Here is a 5,780-nt window from a genome sequence, read left to right as displayed (position 1 = left end):
GATGAGTGCGTGCGTCATTGTAAATGCAAAGGTGGAGGAGAAGACCGCTCTCCCTCATGCTTGGAGCAAAAGAGGTGGAAGTTCGGGTTTGTTTTGTCGAATTATGCCAACTAGAGCCAGTTTCTCTTGCGCAGCTCATCTGCCAGTGCAAACAAGGTGAAAAAATTATTGCAGGTGATGACGTGTCCATGGAGCCCTCTGTCATTTCCAGGACCACCCTCATCCCCTGGTTAACTTCAGCGTAACGCCAGCTGCTTTGCCCGTGTACACCTGCAGCCTCCAGCGTAGGATGTTTTCAAATCACAGACCCAAATCTTTATGCCATATTTGTCTGCTTTTTCAGCATGGACTGCCTGAAGCTGCACCTGCCTCTGAATGGGACGAGCTGCTCATTTACACAGAGGTCTTTTTCTGGGCTTAACAGCATCACCAGGCGGTGCGTCCACATATCCCATACCTGGCGGAAGACTTGTGTTCACAGTGTCGGGGTCAGGAGAGCTTGTCATCAAAAGGCAGCGCCCTGGTGATGTGATTAAATCTCTTGTGGGACATCATAGCCCGGTCGCGTCGTCACTCATGGTTGTGTTTTTCCCAGGTTAGTTTTGTATTGTTTATTTCCCCTTTCTGTAAACAAAGCCATTTTTTGAGTTACGTCTTGTTTCTGTGAGTCTGCATCTGGGTCCTCTCCTGCCAGCACACAGCCGCTCCTTGACACCCACTCCCTGCATGAGACTGTAGGAGCACCTGAAGACAAACAGTTTCCTCCACTGAGCCAGAGAGTGGAAACGATGGAGTCTCTTATTGAGCTGCTTTTGGAGACACTGGCTGATCTGAGAGGCAGCGAGCTCGAGAACTTCATCGAGATCCTGAGAAGAAAATGTGGCTCACTGGTCCCAAGGAGTCTGTTGTTCATGTCACACCTGCACGACGTGCAGGACGTGGTGTTTTTGGTGGTGAGGACTTTTGGCCAACAGTCAGTGGAGAAGATCGTGGAGGTTTTAAAGGAGATGGAGAGGACTGATCTGGCTCAGAGGCTGACAGACAGCAGCTCAGAAGCTCAAAACAAACATCTGGATGAACATCTGTCTGCACTGATCCATAAAGTTGCAACAATGGCAGCTGTTACAGATCTGCTTCTAGAAACACTGGAGGATTTGGGTGATCAGGATTCAAGTTGTTCCTGCAGTTCACTCGGTTTCAGAAGAGTCTTCCACAAATCAAACTGAGTGATGACAGAAGAGAACAGGGAATAATATGATTGATAAATGTGGTCATCAGTCTGTGGAGGTGATCAGGGAGGTTTTAACAGACATGCAGAGAACTGATCTGGTGCAGAGGCTGTCAGAGAGCAGCTCAGGACTCAAAGCTGCAGGATCATCAGCTGAAGGATTTGATGTGGAGGAAACAGAGAAAGAGAAACACTCTGAGGATGAACGTTGGCCTGCACTGATCCGCAAAGTAGAAACGATGGAGTCTGTTATTGAGCTGCTGCTGGAAACTCTGGATGGTCTCAATGATCGAGAGCTACATGAGTTCAAGTTGAACCTCCCACAAATTCATTGTTACGAATATTACTCAGTCTTCTCATGGATGCCATACGAGTGGACAGACCTGCAGGAAGTGGTGTTTCTGATGGTGAAGACTTACGGCCAACAGTCAGTGGAGAAGATCATGGAGGTCTTAAAGGAGATGAAGAGGACTGATCTGGCTCAGAGGCTGTCAGACTGCAGCTCACTGCCTCGAAAGAAACACTCTGTGGATGAACGACGCTCTGCACTGATCCACAAAGTGGCAACAATGGCAGCTGTTAAACATCTGCTTTTAGAAACTTTGAATGATTTGAGTGATGAGGAGCTCGAGAAATTTAAGAGGCTCCTGCAGATGATCATTCCTGGGAGGGATCGTTCATATTTCTCATGGAGGTTGAGTCGATCATCAACCAGAGCAGATGTAGTGAATCTGATGGTGGATGAACTTGGTCATCAGTCTGTGGAGGTGACCAGAGAAGTTTTCATGCGCATGAACAGAACTGATCTGGTGCAGAAGTTACCAGAGAGCAGCTCAGCATCCAGAGAGAAACACTCTGTGGATGAACATGGAGCTGCACTGTTGAAGAGAGAAAAAGAACGGGAAGCTGTTAGACCTGTTAGACAGATTCTCTTGGAAACACTGAATGAATTCAGTCAAAAGGATCTCGGGAAATTTATTCTGTTGCTGCCGTTCACGTGCTTTAAGATGGGCCTGCCACAAATGGAGAGGTACTGGTATCCAAACTGGACAGAGAGACTTGTGAATCTGATGGTGGATGAACTTGGTCATCAGGCTGTGGAGGTGACCATGGAGGTTTTAACAGACATGAACAGACCTGATCTGATGCTGAGGCTGTCAGAGAGCAGCTCAGCCTCAAGTGAGTCAGCTGGAGCAGCTGGTGGAAGTAAAACCGCAGGGGGAGAGGACTTTGTGGACAAACATAGAGTCCAGCTGATCCAGAGAGTGAGCAACATCGCACCCATTTTGGATGAGCTCCAAGACAAGAAAGTTATTGACCAAGAACAATATGACAAAATTAGAGCTCTGCCTATCTCTCAGGACAGGATGAGGGAGCTCTACAGTGGTCCCCTGAAAGCCAGTGCAGCCTGCAAAGAGATCTTCTATGACAGCCTTTTGGCACATGAGATATTTCTCGTTGAAGACCTTTCAAAGAAGTAAATGTGTTGGAAAAAACCACATTTTTAGACCAAATGTACACGATCTACCTGAACATAACATGTTTACATTTACAATTGTATCATTTAAAAATGAACTGACGATAGGGGTGGCTGTAGCTCAGGAGGTAGAGCAGGTCACCTACTGATCGGAAGGTTGGTGGTTGCTCCTCCAGTCTGCGTGTCAAGTATCCTTGGGCAAGATACTAACCCCAACTTGCTCTCCGATGCGTCCATCGGAGTATGAATGTGTGTGAATGTAGTTAGAAAGCACTAAGTGTAGATAAAGTGCTTGTGAGAATGGGTGTGATTGGGTGAATGAGGCATGTTGTATAGAGCGCTTTGAGTACTCCGGGAGAGTAGAAAAGCGCTATATAAGAATCAGTCCATTTACCAAAATGCTCCGTCCTGATTTTTCATACCAGAGGCTGAGGGTGGATTCGTTTTTTGACCGTTAACAGCGGTCAAAATGAGCGGCACCACATTTCCTCATTGTCCAAATCTCGCCAGGCTTGGATTGTGCATCTCCCATCAGATTGGTCATGGCAACAATATGCTGCACGATTTCATCCGTCAGGAACAACGCGAAGCTGGAGATTGTGTCAGTTATTCAGGCGGCGGCATAGTGAGTAGGTCCCGGGATAAACCCTGTGGCTCCTAGGACATAGTGGAGCGTCTTCGTATTTGTGGGAGACCAAATTATTCTCCTGTTTTTTGAGGTCCATCCTGCTGCTTCTTCATTCATCTCCCCTTTGCTCTCATTTTCAGAAGAGAAATCAGATGATTTGGACGTGGACTCCAGCAGCTCTGTGGCGGGTGATGAGGAGCCATCCTTGCTCTCACAGTGCATGAGCATGTCAACAACTTCCTCTGTGCTGTAGTATTTTGGCATCATGGAAATGACTACTCCCGCGCTATGACTCATTCTTATAACCTCGGCTGCAGTGCACCTGCATAAACAAGCAGAGCTTCAAGACAAAATAAAATCGAATTTGGTTTTGGTTCTTGCTTTTATATTTTATTTGTTTGTATTGCAGCGTGGACATTAGAAAAAAAGAGCGTTTGTGTCTAAATCCAAGTCTTTTCTCTTTGAAGTTAGATACAGACACAGACACGCTTTTTGGGGGGGCAAAAAGACCCTTTTGTTTTCTTTTCTTTTTTTAATTAAACACAGATGCCGTTATCCAGCATTGATACTGACACATAAACCATTGCAGAAATTTAAGGCCAATAGTCCAAAATGAAATCCTAACATAAAGGAGTGGATTAGTTTATGTTATAATAAATGTGGAATGAAAAATTGTGTTTTTACTCATACTGAACTCGAATTAAAAGTCAAAGTAAAAAAGTGAGTTTTAAGATGTGATTTAAAAGACTGAATAGACTCTGAAGTACGAATCTCCTCTGGCAGATTATTCCAGAGTCTGGATGCTGCTACAGCGAAGACATGATCTCTTCTATGCTTCAATCAAGACGATCTCAGTGCTCTTTTGGTGTCATACATGTTGAGGAGTTCATTTAAATAACTGGGCACCATATTATTTAAAAGTTTAAAATATCAGTACCTGAGATTCAGCTGACCCGTGAGCTATCAGATAAAGAGCTCGCAAGGAGGGTCCATGAGTGGGATAAGGGGAAAGGTCCACACATACGATGCTCTCCAGAAAACTCTCCACTCTTTTCTGCAGCCACTTCACGCTCCAGCTCCAACACACTTCGCCACTCAGTCACTCTCACATGATTAGCACAGGGAAATGGGAACACCTAATAATCTATTTACAAGAAATGATTAATCAGAAACAGGCTAGAGAAAACACACATATTCCGCTATTGGTTGCTGGACTAACTAACACAGGTTATTCAACGATCCAGCGACTTGAAGCACAGAACAGCCATCTTAAATAGCGATCAGGTAGATCAGCAGCAGGTTTGGCAACCAGGGCAGGTGTGTGGGCCAGAGGCGAGAGCCCAAAATGAGCCCTGCCCAGGCAGGCAAAGACAGAGATGAATAGAGAGCGCACAACAAAAAACAGAAAAATTTTAAAGCCCTTTTCTTTGAAGCTTTCCCCGTCATCACGTTTGTCACATAGTTTAGCTTTTTTGGTTAATATCACATTATAATCTTTGGTTTATTGTAAATGAAACTACCTTTAACAAAAAATAAACATGACGGCTGGAGATAAATAAAAAATGAAAGATACATTTTGAATAAAAATGTGAATCTGCTGTTTGTAAATGTGTAAAAAAAATAAAATAAATAATAATAATAATAATAATAATTGCTTCCTCAAAATCTTTGTACATTTGGAAATGAGCTGGCAGCTTCAGAGTTTTAAAGCACGTGGAGGCTGTAGGAAAGGTCCCCCCAGAGATCTCCACTTTCAGTTCAGGAAGAAGCATTTAGTTCATTGTTCATAATACTGCAAAGCAACTACACAGTTAAACTATGAATTTCATGCCTTCTATAACTTTAAGTGTTTATTAGCAAGCATTTGCCATATGAGCAATAGCTTTGTTTAAAAAAAAAAAAGTTGCCTATACCGGTTTCAATGGACATCCATAGAAAACCAGTGATGCAGCAATTCTGGACTCAACATCAAATTCTTCATCAGTATCCTCAACTGGCCGTGTAATTTTGTCTAATAACATCTGATAGAACATGAAAGAGGACAACTTCAACCCTGTGTAAAGAATATATAGGTTACCATTTTTGTTAATAGGAAAATAACAAGTTCAGTATATAAATATTGCATGGTAAGTTCTACACATATTTATAAATAAGGTTATATAAATGATGAGAAAGAACTGATTTACCTGCAGAGTAAACAGGATTTCTGCCATTCTTGGAAAAAGAAACGGGACAATATCTGGCCTACATGTCAGAAGGGGCCGTACCTGTCACGGCTGGGGAGCAGTCGTGTGGTGTATTGAAAAAAAAAAAAAAGGATCCAAAATGCAGGTACTGGCTGGGGTGCGAGTGAGTGTTTATTTACAGAGGTGATAAGGTGACAAAAACAGGAAGAGCAGAGCGGGGAGTAAACAAACCTAAACTGGGAAAACTAAAGAACTAAACCA

The 5,780-nt window shown here is 43.6% G+C and overlaps 1 pseudogene; it reads left to right on the top strand.

The window, feature by feature from the left end:
- The first annotated feature begins 726 nt into the window (after nucleotides 1–726).
- Nucleotides 727–3,105, top strand: LOC146490307 (uncharacterized; annotated as a pseudogene).
- Nucleotides 3,106–5,780: the final 2,675 nt, after the last annotated feature.

This window comes from Neolamprologus multifasciatus, unplaced genomic scaffold (genome assembly GCF_963576455.1).
Source record: "Neolamprologus multifasciatus unplaced genomic scaffold, fNeoMul1.2 scaffold_27, whole genome shotgun sequence".
Lineage (NCBI taxonomy): Eukaryota > Metazoa > Chordata > Actinopteri > Cichliformes > Cichlidae > Neolamprologus > Neolamprologus multifasciatus.
Note: the sequence above shows the minus strand (reverse complement) of the source record. Positions and strands in the feature narration are given on the sequence as shown.